Source organism: Metopolophium dirhodum, chromosome 8 (assembly GCF_019925205.1).
Source record: "Metopolophium dirhodum isolate CAU chromosome 8, ASM1992520v1, whole genome shotgun sequence".
Lineage (NCBI taxonomy): Eukaryota > Metazoa > Arthropoda > Insecta > Hemiptera > Aphididae > Metopolophium > Metopolophium dirhodum.
The window spans coordinates 33,573,095-33,593,425 of NC_083567.1; the positions used below are offsets into that span (position 1 = coordinate 33,573,095).

The 20,331-nt window shown below is 31.3% G+C and overlaps 1 long non-coding RNA gene across 1 annotated transcript in view; it reads right to left on the minus strand.

Annotated features, from left to right (window-relative positions):
• Positions 1-3,321: 3,321 nt before the first annotated feature.
• The window catches only part of LOC132950868 (uncharacterized), a 125,505-nt gene continuing 108,495 nt past the window's right edge, over positions 3,322-20,331 (minus strand). Inside the window, exon 4 of the long non-coding RNA XR_009665263.1 lies at positions 3,322-3,733. This is a non-coding gene — a long non-coding RNA (uncharacterized LOC132950868). The remainder of the gene's footprint in view (positions 3,734-20,331) is intronic.

Genomic DNA, 20,331 nt, shown 5'->3' on the forward strand with positions numbered 1-20,331 from the left:
ATTATTAAATTACAGCAAGCAAACCCACCGATTATAATATTATTATCTCATCCTTGATCGCGCATAAATCACTCTTTTTGCCAAAGAGTCATCGTAAAAATTGTAAAAAAAGCATATTAAATCGGTCATACTTCTAATTTCTGGTTTAAATCTTATCTGGTCTTATCTTAAGTTTAGAAGAAAGTAAAAAAAAACATTATTGGCTTCAACATTTTTTTATTCAGAAAAAAAATAGTTGTTTTTCAACAAGTAAGTTTTCTATATCATGAAAAATCTTAAAATGCACAAAAATTGAAAATAATTTAAATATTTATTTACAGCAGGATATAAATTATTTTCTTACATAAAAGCCGTTCTTCCACATACATTTTTGGCACAAGTTTTTTTCAAATCCTTCCTCTCAGTAACAAGGTGCAATGTGATTTTTACGGAACCAGTAGGTAACTTGAATGGTGACTTCAATTTCAAACGGTTTTCCTCCCAGAAGAATTTTCATACTATTAAATGACGAACAACTGTTTAGATTTTTCCTTTATTCCGGTATAGTTGGAAGTTGAATACACCTCGTAGGTATGACGCAGCCACGCAGGAAACTTAAAGAATTCAGTTTCTTTGAATGAAAAATAACGTGAATATTTTGGATCATCAATCTTATCGATACACAGGTATATTATTGAGTGTCAATATGAAGGTATAAATACATATATAATACCTACTTATATATTATATATTATAGGGTTAATAAACTTATGGGATATGGTACACGTGCCAAAAGTAGCCAGTTTGCCAAAAATAAACCGCACGAAAAATAATTTGATTTATTCGACAGTTATATCTTGCATTTTATGAAAAAAAAATAGTGAAAAAATTCTTTATTATTTCTAAACAATAAAATGATCAATTATAAAATGTTGAAAGTTTGGAACTCATATATATATACATTTTAAACATTGAACAAAGTAGCTCATTTCATGATATACACACTCAATATTCGGATCAACATAATATATTATAGTAAGTTGTGAAATTTTATTTTCCAAATTGCCACACTGATGGATGAAGTGAATGCTGCTTGTGTTTCAATAAACCTAACAAAATACCCGCCTGATTTTAATAAATGTTATGCCATTTTTTTATAAAACTTGGATTACAAATTGTTGACAATCGACCCGAAAAAAGTTCGGCAACAATGTTAAATATTATCAAAATTATCAAAACAAATTTATCTATATATAATATGACTAAATCGATAGTCGGTTGCAGGTACGATGTTCTAGTGTATTGATATAAACTTGTGTTTATGACACCTTTAAGCGCTTTTACGATTATTGTCAATAAAAGTACACACAATCAGAGTAAAATAAAAAGAACATAGAGATAATTATTTCCCAGGTTAGGTCCACATAACTGTAACACAGCAAGCCCCCCCCATACGGAAGTGCCAACAACGGGTAACAGCTGTCTGATAAACACTAACAGAGTTCAACACGGCTTTTTGAAAATCTTCTATATTATATTATTAAACAATGGGGAAAATTATTTCTAAATCTGTTATAGCTGAAGTTTGCAGGTTAAAGCCCTTTACGGCGGGCGTTCTTGTGCCAAATGTATTATTATTTAAAAAATATTATTTATATTAGATTTGAACTTGAACGGTATGCTACAACCGAAAACAGGGTATATATTATACTAAACCACTATTTCAGCGTTTCACACTTCAATGCCCAGTAATTCCTTATCACTGTATTGAACTCGGAGTCAAATAACGAGTTGTCGTATAAACGTGTTTCACTCTCTTATTAGGTACTTTTTTTATTTTTGTTTCTCCCATATTTCTCTCTCTCTCTCTCTCTCTCTCTCTCTCTCTCTCTCGATTGGTCTCTTAATCTTGTCTACATACATATTTATAAGTGTGATATAACCATACGTCATTGGGAGAGATAGAAATAAAAAGAAGAATCAAACGCAATTCGCTGAAACGATGTATAAGTACCTATATAGAACGCAGCCAAGTGAAAACTTCTATTAGGCATCAATTGTTTCCCAAATGCATATAGACCCTGGGGAACTCTACCGTGTGTGTGTGTGTGTGTGTGTAATGTAGTGTTTACACGTCATTCTATATATTTGGGTTTATCATTTCAGAAAATATTTACACGACAGGTAACATTTCAAATCTTACACTGCAGGTGTCTTCATTATTTCCCTGTACAATAATAACAATAATAATATATATATCAATAACACGATTCTAGACATTTCTTCCCTTCAGCTGTCGTTAATAATTGTCAAAGCAAATAATGTTTTCTTTTATTTATTGTTATTTATCGAAATCCTTAAGGGATCAGTATGAGTGCCAAGATGAGACCGGAATTTCTTATATAAGTTTTTCGCTTTTTTCTGAAAAGTTTTTGGATGCAATATAGCGTGAAGGACGAAGGTTGTGATTGTAGGTATGGCAAGGAATTTGTTCTTTTTCTGAAGGTACCTTCTTAATATTTTGATGACTGTAATTTTGTTCAGATTGGGGATTTTGGCATCGCCCCATAATTAGTGCTCGTAGGTCCATATTGGTTTTTTAAAGGGATTTTTATCAGGTACTAGGCATTTATTATAACATTGAAGCGTTCAAAGCAACTAAATAACGGAAATGTAATTAATAATTTTATTTATATGGCCATTCAAAAAAAAAAAAGAAATGTTTCTATCTATAATCATTTATCCCCATGAATAAGTATACATCCAAATTATATAGGTTTTTTGGACTATAGAATTAATAGTTGTTGTATGTAAAAATATTTCAACATAAAATAATTAGATGCAGGAGCCAGGAAGCCAAGAACTATGTTAATTGTATGTAATTTTAATTGAACTATTATTATCAGTCAATGAGTAAACTGCATTAATTGTTTGTGCAAAAAATAACAATTGTAACGACACAAACAATATGATGCAGCTCGCTTTATAGGATTTTTACTTAAAAATGTATATTAAAAAATAATAATATATCTAGGATATTACCAAAAAACATAAAAAAATAATCAAAGCAACAGATATATTCTAGGTACATGAATTATTATCATATTAATATGCTTATACTCGATATATATATATATATACATACTATGTAAAATGTAACGATATGGTACTGAGTAACTGGAGCTCGACACGTCATACTAAAAAAAAATGTTGGAAGAGCAATGAACTTTAAGAGAAAAATAATTCAATTTAAATGGCCTATCTGCCATTTGTGTAATGTGTATTTAATGATTGAATATTTTGTGAAAAACAAAAACATATATAAGACTATAAGAATAGGTAGATACCTACCAAAAAAAAAAAATAAAAATTATGTCAAGTTTGGTTTTTGCTTATATTTTCCGTGCAATTCTGTTATACATTTTTCCTAGTGATTCATCAAATTACGCGAATATACATTCAGTTTTCTTGATAAGTGAATGTGACTGTACCTACACGAAAGCAACCGCGACGACTGTGACGGTTCCCAAGTTGAGTCATACCATTGATTTTATAATAATATTATATAGTATTATGCTATTACTATAGTATATTATATTATTATAAAACCAATGGTCATACTCATTATGTCTCATCGCAGTAGCAGGTATTTTCCATACAGGCACATATTATAATATACTGCGATAATATTATACACATATTATCGTATATTGTTTATTGGTATTCGCGTGGTGAACAATTTGAACCGGAAGTCCTGAAAAATAGAGTAAACGTTATTATTATGTTATTTTATTCCTTACAAATCATTCATAGCACATTATGATAATATAAAATAATTACATACTACGAGTCTGAATGATATTAATATTATGCACTTGTGCGTATGTGTTATATATTATATTATAGTTATACTGGAAACGAGAATATAATTTAGGGACAGCGAGTAGGTAGGTAAAACTGTAAAAGAGAATAATAAAACGTTTGGTCATTTTTTGATTATTACCTACACTAACTTTAGAGAAAAAAAATGATTTACATAATATGATATCGTTTTCATTACCAACATAATTTTAAAAAAATGTGCCTACTATTTTTTTTTTGTTATGTTAAATTAGCTATAAAATATAAAACACCTGTCATTATAATTTATAGTTGATATGTTATTTTCGTTTACTCTTTTACCCATCATGTGCTATTAGGTATTAAGTGCCAATGTTCATATTAGATTAATTAAACTTACATCGAGTGATAATAATTTTCTCACATGATACCATTATTATGTAGCTATATATCGGTATTTTAAATTCGCCGCTAAAATAATGTAAAATGTTTTTGGTGTTGAGCCGTTGAACTGCAAACACCTGATTCTGAGAAAATACAACGGTCAACACTCAACAGTAATTAAAGTTAAACTGTGGTGATTATTGTACGCATTTAATTTAATGATAAAAAAACTATTTATTATTCCATCACTTGAAATAAGTACTATATACTTACTTTAAGTATAAACACGCGTGTTCGCACCGAGTTCATCTAATGCTGTCCATATAGGTAGGGACGTATACTCGGGCACTCGGCAATAATGATTAAGAAAAAAATACATAACTACCATATTTTGTTGATTCATACCTAACTAATTACTTCTTGTTAACAATTAACTGCAATAATTTATAAATTATATTAGAACTTATAATTCATCTATTATTATAAATTAATGATGTTGTTAGGTTAAGTACACGGTGCACACCGTTCGCTCATAGTTTTGCTATAATTCTAACCAAAAGTATAATTTATTTAAATAACAATGATGAACGTATAATACGTATTATGTATATATTTTTTTTTAATTAAAAATATAACAATAGTTAAATTACTCAAATTATTTTGAGCAAGTTATAGTATGCATGTATGGCATGGCGATTAACCTTTTATGTTCATATCCCAAATTGTTTATATTCTACCACCTGTTATATCTACCTATGTTGGCGTAAACATATTTTAATTTTAATTATATTCAAAGAACAGATGAGTTACATAAAAGACTACCGCCACCAAATGTTAAATTTATAGAAAATATACCTATATGTTTTTAGGAAGTTAAATCACCAATTTTTTCATACCAACGACTGTATAATAGCCTAGGATTATTGTACTGGGAAGTAAAGGTGAACAAGTATATTATGTTTTCTTTCTGAGGCGTTTATTTTAAATGTAATGTTACACAACACCCTCCAGCACAATGCATTTGACCAATTTGGGTGGTCTGCAAAAAATACATTTTGTGCAATAAATGTATACGATCGGAAAAACAATCAATGGTATTTTATTTTACTCTTTCAAGAATTTAGAATTTAGAGTATAAGTCAATATAAGTAACCTCTAAAGAACCAAAATAATACAAAGGGGGTAAAATTATTTGGGATTTTAATTTTAAATGTTACCTAGCAACGTAAAAGCGTGATAAAAATTAAAAGGTTTCTTAAGAGCTTGTAAACCAAAAACTCAAAGGGGGAAAATGAAATATTACGCCCTCGTGGTTCGAATGGATTTTTATCGGTCTCAGAGTTTTATGCGAATATTTATTTTTTAATAAATTACAATGTGCAGTATACAACCACTATATTATTATTCCCGTTTTTGTATTTTTTAATAAACCTGAATAAATTCAAGTAGCACAAAAACCACTTGGACAGACATATTTTTTCTTCCGACATTTTTGACGAAGTGCAGAAAAAGAAACTCGATTTGAAAAACCAACGACTGTTAACAAATGTTAAAACGTAAATTAATTTTTTTTTCGAATATTTTAATTTAATACAGCGCCCACAATAGTGTATTAGCGTGTAATAATAATTATTATAATTGATAATGTTTCTATGAAAAATAAGCAAATAAAAGTAAAACAGTTGATCATAATAATTAATAGTATCACACTATTACCTTATAGACAAATCATACTTAATTTTATAAATTAATAAATAATGAAATGGACATGCATTGCACGACCCGAGTAAAACACAATATTACATAATATGTATTATAATATACCTTGTTGTAACAATATGGGCGCGTATTGATTTTCAAAGTCAAAAGATGTAATATTTTAACACAATAAAAATAATACAATTAGAACTGAACATAGTCGTATATTAATATTATGGTCTATAGAACGTATAATATGTATATATATACATATATATTTTAAACAAAAAACCTAAGGTAAAATAAACAGGTAAAGGTAAGCGTGGTAACCGAAATATAATAATAATAATAATATGTAAAAATAAAATATGAAGTACATATAATATTATATCTTACCATTTAATACATTCTGTGTATGCACACTTTACCCATACTTTAAATACAAAATATAATATATTATTGACCGTTGCGGGGCATTTCATTTGTCGAAAACAATCACTAATCGTGAACCACGAACATTATATTTAAATTTCAATCTAAAAAGTCAATTGTCAAAATATGTATTATAATAATAATAATAACGATAACGATAAAGTGTAAGTATATTGTATGGTATTGTAATTCAAACAAGGCGCTACGACTGCAAAACCTGACTCATCGCCGGGTCCGTCTATCCACTATAATTACTAATATACATTATACTCGTATTATAATGATACTCAAGCCCAGCAACTGCCTCAGTGGCACATTGTAATGATATATATTGTATATATTGTTTTTATTTTTTTTTGTTTCATTTAAAGCAGCCGAATGCGCACACGCACACAGATACACGACCTATTTATTATTTTGTGTATATGTATATGAGTTTTGTATATTTTTTCATGCTGCACCGCACACATGGTTAGACACTGAAAAAAACATACCGGGCCTTCCAAATCGTATGTGACAGTATAGATCACTTTTTAAATTTTATTTTATCAATATTGTAAATTTGTAAAATGTCGACAGTGGGAAATATGCATAAGCATCGATTGTCATTTCAGCATGTATATTATATTGTTACCTACTTGAATTAATATTGACAGTTCCTCGAGATCTCGGTCCTAATATCAGTATTTTTTATTCTTCCGATACCTTATTCTATTTTGATTTTATAATTACTTTGAACGACACAACAAAAAATACTGGTTGGATTGGTTGGAAAACTAAGAAATTCTAATAACATCAAACGTATATAAAAAAAAAACTGATACAATATCATTTATAATGATTACCATATTATGTCATTATACATTTAACAAATACTAATTGATTAGTACATAAAATAAAAGTCAACCGTAGTTAAACTTTGATTGGTAAATTTTTCAGCAATCACAAACCAAAAAAATACACGCGACAACGTTTGGAACGGGATGAAAAAAATACTTGTGTCCGCGTGAGTGTCTAATAGCTAGCATAATAATTCTCGCATTTTGACGACGAATTCTCTCAAAACCTACTATATAGAAAACCGATTCCTCCATTTTTTAAATTTAATTTTAAGTTTGTTCATGGCTGGGATATATTGAGCAAAATCCATTTAATAACATCAACTTCAATATATATTCTTGAAGCAATGGATTAAATGAGACATCTATCGGATTAGTGTAAGCATTTATTTCAAAGTTCATTTTTTAATTAATAACAGTCACACAGGTCATTATTCTATATTATATAAATGTAAAATTGAGTAATAATAGCTATAATATACTAGAGGAAAAGTGTATGATCGAGATTTAATACTAAAAAAATACTTGACCGATTTTGACAAAAAACAATTAAGAACATTTTAACTAAAGCAAAATAGAAACTGTACCAATTACACCAAATTTTGCACACATACCTAATATTTGGAATCCCGTGGACGGTAAGTAAGAGTATTAGAGATATTCAGAATTAGAAGCCACGGGTAACAGCTATTATATTAAATGAAAGGCTAAGTGTATATCTGAGGCTTATAGAATCAATAAATACTTAACTGATTTTGACGATCAAAGAAGGTTTTGATTGAATCAGTTATTTTAGGGTGGCTTACCCCCTATTAATAATATTAAAATCATAACCGCATATTCATTTATTTCTACTCACAATTGGTTCAATAAAAAAAAAACGAATTTTTCATTACCTAGTAGCAATAAGTTATTCTATATCCACCGCAGGTGCAGGATTGCCTATCTCGGTGATTCATTTATTCACGGCGAACGCAGAATTATAGAGCTCGTAGGTATATAAATATATAATACAATACAGTGAAACCTGTATATAACGGACAGTCACGAGTCCGCCAAAAGTGTCCGTTATAGACAGGCCCGACAGGGTTCTAGTTTTTACATTAAAATACCTATCTATTTGCCGGGACATTATCATATTGTCCGTCCGAGAGACGTGTCTGGTATATAATTATACATTAAACAGGTGTCCGTTAAGGCAGCGGTTTCACCGTACACACACGAGTAGTAAAAAAAAATGAAATAATAACAATCACCCTGTTGTTATTAATTATTTATGACACCTTCAACGATGATTGCGTAAGCCGGTGGCAGTAAAAAAAAAAAACGAAAAAACAGAAAATATCGACGGCGACGGTATAGCACACAGCATTCGTCTTTTTTTCTTTTTTTTTTAACTTTTGACGAAGTCGCCCACGGGTCACGTGCTAGTTCACACCGAATCGTTGCGATATTGTAATGGCGATAAAAATATATAATATTCAAATCTACATCATAATATCAATGCATGTATTATTTTGTGTAGTGACGCGTCTGGCGTGCGTACCTATTTATTATACTGCAGAATCAGCTGCGCCGCCCACACGTTCGCTGCGGGTAGTGTGTCACTGCAGGCACCAACATTCAGACACTCACGATCCAATAGTCATGTCGTTGGGTAACACGGGGAGCGGGATAAGGATCGATGGGCAAGTATGCGAAAAAAAAGCGATCGCATACCTGCAGCTTGTAAGACCGCAAACCATTATTGTTTATTTTATTACACGTGCTAAACGTCGCGTTTTTGCAGGTGGACTGCATCATCACAAGTCGGTAAAAAAAAGTATGGAAACACATTTCAACGATATCGTGTGTGTGTGTGTGTGTGTGTGTGTGTGCGTGTGTGTATCATCACTCAGGACCAATAACATAAATTCATTACGACAACCATGAATAATTAAAACGGTAGGCACTCTTGGGAAAAAAATAAATTGTATTTTATACGGCGGCGGCGGGCTTTGGCGTATATTTTTAAATAATATTATTATGGACGCACTCCCCCATCCGGTCATCCACATTAATAACCTGTTATCGGTTTGGATATATTTGTCCAGGAGAGGTTTAAAAGTGATTTAGACGGGAATACGGGACTATTGTTTTATAGATATTATACTGTATTATTATTATACATATATATATATATGTATACATTATATTCGGCGGGATAAAACGGTTTGTTTGCTCTTTATTGTCCAAAAACGGTTAATCCCAGTTTTTAGCCAAACGTGCTATTACGCGGGATTTAAAAATAAGCCTTTTAATATTTAACGGTACTGCAGCATTACTGTACATGTGTGTACGATATTTATTATATTAGGTATACCCACGGTGTCAAAGGAAAAATAAATTACTTATTAGTTTATGGCCGAGTACCTATATGGCTGTATGATTTTATGAAAACATACATATTGTATTATATTATTGTGTACCTTATATGTCAAGATTATGATTCAATGACAATGAGCATACTAACTGTATTTAAATGTTCATTGATATGCATATTGTATTTGTTCATTTTTTTTTTTTTATAAATTTTGAATCTTGATCTAAAAATACCTATTGTGTAAATATTTTTACTGAAACTTTTTAGGTGTACAGAACAATATTATTGACTATTGTTAGGAAAATATGATGCACTATACTATGATAAAATAAAATATAATATATTAATTTCGAAGACCTGAGTACCTGACAGATGAAATAACTTTTGTTCTAACATTTATAGTCACTTGCTTTTCATATCGAAAATAAAATATGTATTTTTTGATTTAAATTTTTCTGGAAAAATTCAATACAGCTAATTTGTAAATCTGATGAAAAGAACAATTTCGATGGCAAAAACATTTATCAAAGTCAAAAATTGTATTTTTTAGAATTTTTTAAGACATCAAAATTGTTTTGTGTAAATTAATTTAGAACGTAATGATTTTTTTTCAAAATATTATTTTTGGTTATTTTTCGACATGAGTATATTTCTCAAATTATTTATTAACCATATAGTTTTCTCAATTTTTTCATAAATTTAAGTAGCGACATTTTTTTTTCAGGACTCGCTGGTACATCCTGTACTTACAGTGCCATTAATTATAGCTTATGAAAATGAACTGAAATGCTGCCTATAATCATATTCCCAAGCCTACGCGCTTACAAATAATATCTATGCCTACGTACTCATATATACAGCGAGACATGATAATATAGGATTTCGTTATAGTGTATATACATGTATACGTATTAATAACTTTATATTTTGTAATAACAATTTGTTTGAACTTTGAAGAAAATTAATTAAACATTTCGCTCCATCACGATATTATAATATGCACGAGCCCCCCAGCCACTGGTCAAGTAATACACTCACCCTATACATATATATTTCCATTTTCCCAGCGCGTTGCGCACTTGCGCAATGAACCATATAATAATATACTGTGGTCTGTGGGTGGAATATTCAAATATAGTATTTTCAATGAACATTTCGCGGAATTTCAAGAAAATCGATTCTATATGATGACTGATGTGTTTTTACCTCGGGGACATAAAACACTACAAATGTAGGCATGTTTAGTGTTATAGTTATAATATGTGCACTTATAGTTTTAAGTTTAAGTGTAGGTACACTCAACTCGTATATACGTTATAATATTATAATGGCGCAACGTTTATAATTTATATTGTCTTAATTTTTTTTCAAAACTGAATTTATATTATACATAATTGAGGCGGCCCTCGAAAAATATTACGTGAATTAAAAATTCCTACAGTCTTCATTACTTCCCGACAATATTAAATGGGTGGTAGTACAGGATAGGTATACTATATAGCCATTATATAGGTACGCATATAATTCCTCCAATTCCGAGTGTATGAAAACACGTAATGCCATTAAATGTATAACAATATGATAACAAACGCATTGTAATTATATATTTTTTTTTTCTCGTTATAGTGCAATTGTTTTAACACGTAAATATAGTGTTAATAACGATAAATATGAAACAACGCCTGCGAGGAGAACCATCGAGCATAAAATTTAAACACTTATAATGCTATTAAAAGTAAATCAAATATCGCTGGGGCGCGGTGGTTTTAAGACACAATAACAAGACGCGTGTACTAAATGAACTTTTATCTGACCATATAATCGTGCGTCGTGTTAATGGCTAGTACGGTGTTTTTCCGTGTTTAAAACCATTCGAATAATACATTCCTTTCGTCGGGTAAAATAAGAATTTTCAGACATATGCAGCAGGAACAGTGTAGAATATTTTCCAATATATAATTCGAAAAGCAATCAACACTGAGCGCTTATATAGTTAAATGTTGTCCTTATGAGTTCTACTTATACCAAAATACATGCGCGCGCACGCGTGTTTTAAATATCTGATCAATAATGTGGTTTTAATTTATTGTTATCTCATTAAACATTTTATTTTTATGGTTTCAAGACCAGTAGTTTTGAAACTTGACACTGTTGAATAAGTTAATACCTCGAACTCTTGCAAATATATAGGTAGGTATAAATTGAATATAGAATATGAACTGCTACAGAGATGGGTACATTAAAAAGTGACAAGTTGTTCAAATATGCGCCTACTATAGTATACATAATTCTAGATAAGAATAATGCCTATATAAATAACGCAAATAAAATTAATTCACTCGAATCTAAAAAAATCATTTTCACAAACTACAAGAAACCTCCAGTTTTACAATAAATAAATGCCAACAATACATGTTATTTTCAGAAAATTTTCAAATCTTATGATGACGTGAAAGCATTTGAAAGTCTTACTGATGAATTATTATTAAAGTTATTATAAACATTTTACGTTGTCTCAACAAAATAATCTTTATTTATAAACTGTGTATAATATGTTTTTGTACAAATTACGCGGATGTATTTCAGAATTTCATCTGCATTGCAGTTAGGTATTATTTATTATGGCTCATTGAAATCCGGCCAAATTTCACTTAAAGAGTTGTCAATATGTAACTGCAAGTTTAATTATAATTGCATGATATGTTGTTTATTTTATTTAAAATTTTAGTACAGCAAGGTCGATAAAAAATGTCAAAAAGTAATCCTGGTATGTAAATATAATAAGCTGAGCAACTATCTCTATTTGTTCATCGTAGGGCAAGACAATGTTTTATTTTATTATTATAAACACTTGGGGGAAATGATAAATTATTGAAATTAAAAACTATTTTCAGCGGGTTCTGGCTATTTTTAATAAACAATTTAAAATTTTAAGTGGGTATTTAGGACAAAAAATGCCAAGTTTTTTCATTTATACAATATAAAAGTGCTTTTGTATACCTATATACATAATATATAGAGCTCTTGTCTGCAGACATTTTTAACTTTCAATATTGAAAATTAAAATATTATCAAAAGTAATAAAACTTGAAAGTATAAATATGTCTAAAAGTTGTATAAAGGTAGTAAAATCTGATATAATAGTATAATATAATTATTTTTAAATTTAAAATTTTTCATACATTTTAATATTAATATGTAAAATACCACATAATTTTTAAATGCATATGATGTGCATACAATTAGTATATTTAATAATAAGTAGGTAGGTAGGTAGGTAGGTCAGTAGGTACCAATACTTTTAAAATTGTATTGTGCGTGTTTACATGTAAACATTTAATAATATAATAATTAATAATATATTTTTTCCGATTGTTAAGAAAAGTAAGGGGAACCTTACTAGTGGCCCTCCAAAGTTTCAACTAGATCCACAGATCCACTTTTCTATTAAAAGTTCTTCAGGCACAAAAATAAGAAATTTAAAAACAGACATATTATTATACCTAGTGCATACCAATACTCATTTATTGCAGAATCTATGATAGTCAATAACTGCAGTTTGTTTTATATTGATTCTATATTAAATATTTATTTAAAAAATGTTTTTATTAGATTTTGGCCAAACACATTCAGACACAATTAATTAATTTAAAATGTATCAATAATCACTCGGGATGAAATATAATGAGTTGAATAATTATACTGTACAACACTGTATTTGTAATCGTGTTTCCATACATATAGACATATTATAGTATAATATATATTTTCCCGATGAGTATAATATATTAATATTATGATACGTAATACTATTCCAAGTTTCAACGTATATTATTATATTATTGTATAATACTATACGCCATACGTACCGATGTATATAATATATATTGTAGATGATGTAGGTACCTATATATAGTGTGCGTCGCTCTTAACCAGAAGTATAGATAGGTATATAGTGTATGCCCAATACAATTTATTATTAATATTATATTTAATAAATATTAATACCTATATATATACATATTATATCATATATTTGCCATTCGTCATTCTGTATTCGGTATAGTTTTCAAAAATAAAGAATATTATAGTAAAGAACTTCTACTCTTTCCTGTTTTTTTTTTGTTCATCATCTGGCCACCGTTATTGCTTATCAATGTCCCCTCGATGCTCCCGTGTCACACCGGCCCATCGCGTCGGCGGTATCCGATGGTTATCGTCACCGGTGGTCCCGGGACGTTATACTATAAGGGTAGTTATATACATTTAGGCCACGTCAGAGGGTCTTTGCCGAGCTGCAACATAATATAGAGAACCATATACCATCCCCGGTCGGATAATATAATAGCAGCCAAATATATACGGCGTAAATGGCTGCAGCCCCCACGCGCGATATACTATATGCTATAAATAATGTGTAGTGTATACAGGGTGTTTTTTTTACAGTGTGCCAGAAAATATAATTTATAATGCAGGTATAATATGATATATATTATATAGATACCTAAATGATATATTATTTTATATTTATTCATATTAGGTATACTTTGAGTTTTACCTAATTTATACGAGACGATTTTCTATATTATTTCGTTTGTAAAAGCACCAACTACAATAATCATTCTGAGTGATATACTGCATCATTTTGACTAACCGATCGATAAAATACCGAAATATGGGCATTTACCGAGGGCAGTTGGTAAAAACCTAAAGATCAAACCTGTAAGTCGCATGTATTGCCGGTATTCCTATATGTATATTTACCGCATAACATTATAATATTATATACTGATATAGGAGATGAAAAAAATAGAACGGTAAAATCGAATGATAATATGACGTCTCCGATTGTTCGTCGCCAGTAGTATGATAAAACCACCCTGTATATACAACCTATTTGTGTGATGCATACGCATGTACAATATATTATGTACACATCAGTACCTACATCACGTATACGTAGGTAAATGTACCCGTAGTGATCGGTTAACACTGCAGATATACATGCGATGGTATAGAGTAAAAATATATGCGTACGCCTATACCTATATATTATATGTAATAAATTTATATATAAGCGAGATAAAGTGAAATAATACAAGATATAATACATACTCGTCTGATATTATACGATAATATACGTATCCATTGGGCAGGATTAAACAGATTCAATAGTTTGAAAAAGAGGCACCTTTGACACGTTATATAATATGGCTAGGACATATTATCTGAACGGAATCAAAAATTCCGTTACTGGAAAATGACTCGTATACATCCCGAAATATACTCTGTCAATTGAAAATGTAAATCCCTTTGGCCATCCGTTTCGGGACAAAGCGGGTTACGCTGCACCTACATTGCACACAGTGTATAAAATATTATAGCAGATATATGTGCGAAAAAAAGAACCTATCGCTAGAAAATCACAGTGTTACAAAGAATTTATTTAATATTGTGAAAGGTCACTTTGAAATTCGGATGTTGATATGATATGGCTATGTGACGGTAGGCAATAAAGTAGGTATAGGTAAACGTCTTGTGGTACCTACTTTGCAGTCCTGTACTTACGTCCTGACTTGTAAAGTGGTTTTAATTGAGTTTTTTTTCTTGATAAATTAAATACTTTCTAGGAGATATCATCGCATATTCGAATTACGCGCAATAATTATTGGTTAATCTATTATAATACGGACGCTATATCTAATAATAATATGCTAAATGTAGAAACTTGTATAATATACCATACATACATATCGAAATGTTTAGAATACTTGTAATGGTTCACATATTAATTATGTTACACACTCGCAACAGTAGGTATTGGTACTATATTAGTAGGTAACCAGCTAACCTATACGCTACAGAGTATGGTTTACTATGTACAACCATGTACAATTATTGCGATTTTGTATTCGTCCACGGTAGGTACCTATAAAATGTTGCGGTATACACCAGGGAAGAATATTACAAAGCACCTCGCCCTGCAAGTACCAAGGTCAACATTTTTACTTGAAAATTGTTTGATATTGTGTTAATTATTACGCATACTAAATGGAACTACGCTGTGAAGTATGTACAGTGTTCGGGGTGTGCCTTCAATAAGTACCACTATTCCAATAAGTGCATGGTTGAAATTTCGACTTAGTTTAATACAAAATAGGTACGAGACAGGCAGATGTTATGTCGAGGACCAGATTACTCGATGCGTATTTAACGATAGGTATAATAATAATAATAATAATATCTACTCGCTGATCCCTACAATATACAGCTTAATTATATATGTTTAATATGCAAGAGTACACGTTGTACATATCCCACGCACAGAAAATTAAAACCAAAACGATACCAATTATAATATTAAACACGGAGATCCGTGACAAAAATTGTAGGACTCGTTGCACAATAATGTTATCATGTATAGGCGTGTCAAACTTATACACGAACAGTGGATATTATATTACAATATAGATGGATACTTGCTCGTAACTAACCGACCTATAACGACTAACTCTAATAATAATAATAATAATATATCAAACCATAATAGCGTTATACGCGCATACATATTATATTACCATCGTTCATCCGTCCATTTTCTACACGCAGATATCAATTATACGTATAATATTATAATATTGTTATATACTATACTTGTACTATTATATTGGCATCTGAAAGCATACATCGATAATTATATAGGCGTTTATTAATATCGCCATTGCGTACGGTAAAAATGTCAATACACTTAACAACAGAACAACCAAAGCGGTACACAACATAATAATATATATGCGGTACATGTTAATATATACGATACACTCGGTAAGCTATTGCATTATAATATTATTTATTATGTTTATAGTAACGATAATAATATGACGATGACAATACCCACGTTTTCAATATTCGTGTTCATTGGCGGACTTTGTAGTTCGTACGCCCAAAAATCGAATCCTGAACTTAAGGGGATTCCATACCGTGATTTTCTGTTTTCGTCTTACACAGGATTTTTGACGGATTCTTTGCCAAACACATCAATTGATCTAATGAAGTGATGAGAATTCTGAAAAAACAGATTTGAATTCGTCGTCAAGTCTACTTGAAAGCGACTTTCCCACAGTTTTGATTTTTTGATTTTAGCTTCTCCAAAAATTGAAATACAAAAATGTTTAAATACTCTTGTTTAATATAACGTTTTCTGGAATTTGGGGGATAATATCAACAATGTGGGAAAGTCGATTTCAGGTAGACTTGACGACGAATTCAAATCTGTTTTCAGAATTCTTATCGCTTCGATAGATCAATATTGGAATGTTTGGCAAAAAACACGTCTAAAATACTATGTCGCGCGTGTGTTAGACACAAAACAGAAAATCACGGTATCGAATCCCCATATAATATACCCACAGCGACCATAAAATATGACGTTGTTCGACTGGCCGGAGTAAAGAGGGACAGGGCAGCTATTGGGTAACTGGAGCAGCTATAATCGACGATCATCCGAGTACAGGTTTTTCTTTTTATTATAAATTTGTATGATTAGGCAGATGCCCATTATAATTAATAGGTAATACATATTACAACATCGTTATTGTGGGGACATATCGTGGGCTTAGGGGGTCTTCACAATAAACGACGATCAAAGTATTTATTAGTTTAAAAGGATTATAGTACTGTTAGTCAAATTTCAAACATTTCGATGTACTATATTATTATACATTCGTTGAATTTGTCAATATCCGTGATATCATTATATGGGTCAATATTTAATAAAAAATATAACTAAACACAATAATTAATCACGGACAGTAACATTTTTAATGACGGTGTATGATTACCTAAGTAATTTCACTAACTATAGTTTTTGCATAATCAAATTGTATATAGTTACAGCTTATTACTACAGGCATTTGATAGATGTAATTACATAATATATCTATTGTATGCATATAAATGATTAAATTACACACGAACCCGTATGTTTTTAAGCTTTAATAATATAAAATTTTCCGGCCCAACACTGAGTATATAGGTACAACGGCTGAGTTGTACGCGTCTCGTTCAACTATTACCATTATATTATTATAGCCTATGGATGCCCTATACTCATAGGTCATATTATTTTGTGGCGGATAAAACAAAACGTTTCTCATTGCAGCACTGCATATGCGCCGAATTTCGAGTCGATGGATTTACAAGACAGCTACCTACATAATATGTATATAATAAAAATATATAATTTATATAGACACATAGTACAGTGAATGTAATGCCGTACTGGCGCAAGGTCAGCTATTATTGGGACACTGCAGATACCATCACAATATATATATATATTATATACGTACATATTATTATTTAAATTATATCGCATACACATCACGCGTATATTAATAGAGTTCGGTATAAAATTATTATACTATTTACTCGACGTATTTAATACATATTATTATATTATTTATATTTCAGCGGTGCACACACATGTTATACACGGTGTACCTATATGGCTATATATACCATCTGGCGTGGCGTGATTTTTATTATTATTATTATTATTACTATGAACATCATTATTATTTGTATTACCTATATCATCATCATCGTCGTCACTAGTTTCGCTAAAACCCGCGTGGTTGCCGTTCGACGTGTATAATAATATGCCTAATGCCTACGTATAATATAGTTATAGCCGTAAAGGTGTACAGTATACCCGATATTTCGTAGGTAGGTACAGACAAGGCTGGGCAAGTTAATGATATTTTTTAACTGAGTTAAGTTAAGAGACGCAGAGATCAATATTTATTTAAGTTATTTATCTGTTTTTAAATGTAGGTATACGTATTATTATTAAATATCATATCCGCGTGGTATAAAAAATAAACTATTTCTTTTAAACAATTCTGGCCAGTGGCAACAAGAAGTACAATATTTAAGAATTCAATTTTTAATTTCCTATTTGTTATTTCAGTAGTCATTGTATTATATTTATATTATTTAATTATTTATAAATTCATTTAATTTGGATTCGATTGAAAGCAATTCGTTATTTATTTAGTTAATATCATACATCAATAAAATGTTAGAAAAATTAAATGCAAAACGGAAAGTTAAAAAGTTAACTTGAGTAAGGATAATCTTAACTTTTCAACTGGCTTAAAGGCCCAGCATTGGGTACTGTTATTTAATATTATCTATTAACACGTTGGTACTTTGCATGTTGTTAGCGCTTTGACCGACCGGTGTGGATAGGTTTTTCGTTGCATGCCAGCTGCCAAACATAATAGGTCCGAACGATCGCATTATCCAAAGTGATGTTTTCACATGATTTGTAACTCATTGGCGCAATTATGAGGGGCTAGGATTTAGCCCCCTCCCCCCATAACTATTATTTATTTGGATATAAGCCCTCTATGGGTTATTTTAAATAAATAGTTTTGTTATGTGGGCTGTAGCCCGCCCCAGGATTTTAACCCTAGTTGCGCCTATGGGGTAGTCGCATATACCTTTTGCGCGTAACGAAATTAGTAAGCGCCTAAATTTAACCCTCTGGCGGGTGAGGAATTTAGGAACAATTTCACTGTGGATTATGACTAATAATTTAAATGTTATTATTTCTCTGAAATTGTGTGTATATATTATAAAATCTTGTTTTGAAATCAGTCACTTGGCCGCCGTATTCTGCGTTAAATACTTGCTGCACAGTGCACACCCAAGGCTTCTGTAACAGTTTTCCACCCTTGTCGCGTATAATGACGATAATCTATATTGTTTTTGAATCGCGTAGGTATAGGTTGGGATGTAGTGTACTGTATACCCACTGCTCCGGGTACTTGGGGTGTATATTAATTTGCATACATATATTATGTGTTATATTCATGATGATATGATATATCGCGTACAATATTATTGTCATCACGCCCGCTCATAGGTACAACTGTTATAGCTGCAGCGCTGCTATACATATTACGACTGTTACCGCGCACGGTTGTAATATTATTGTAACGTTGTTATCATTAAAATAATAATATATTATTATTATTATTATTTCAACGTATATGTATACACAGTAAATATCGTTATTGCACCGTCGTCACTCGTCGCCGCCGTAACGCGCGCCCGTTTGCCGAGCAGCGCGTGGGCTCGACCATGCGGCGCGCGCGGACGTACTGTGTACGGTCCGTAGTCGGAGGAGAACGCGCGCGGCTATAATATATCGTACACCGCAGTAAGCCGAGGCCTCGTCGTCCACACGAATACAATACAAACAAGCGCGCGCACACACGCACACACACGCACAGGCACACACGCACACTCACACACACACACGCGCTCGCGCACACAGACACACACGCGCGCGCACACAGACACTGCTCGTGTAGGCGAACCAGTGCGGTCTTTATTATTAACGTGGTTTATAACACAGTACGATGATACGCGCACGCGCACTCACGCGATCCCGAGATAACGTCTTCAGATAAACACACGTCGACCCACGGGGGTCTCTCTCTCGGAGCGGATTTACGTCGCATCGATTACCGGCACGCGAAATGCGCGAGTATCCCGTCGCGTTCAAAAACTTCCTCGCTACTTCTTCATACAATACATACACCGTATTACTATGGTATCATACATAATATTATTACATGGCCGCGCGATCCCCGTCCCTCCGTGGCATTGCTTACCCGTGTATATACGTACATATCTGTGTACAATAATAATACGATATCTAATACAGCGCATAATAACATCTGACAACGCTGCAGCAGCACCGGCAGCAGAATAATATTAATTCTA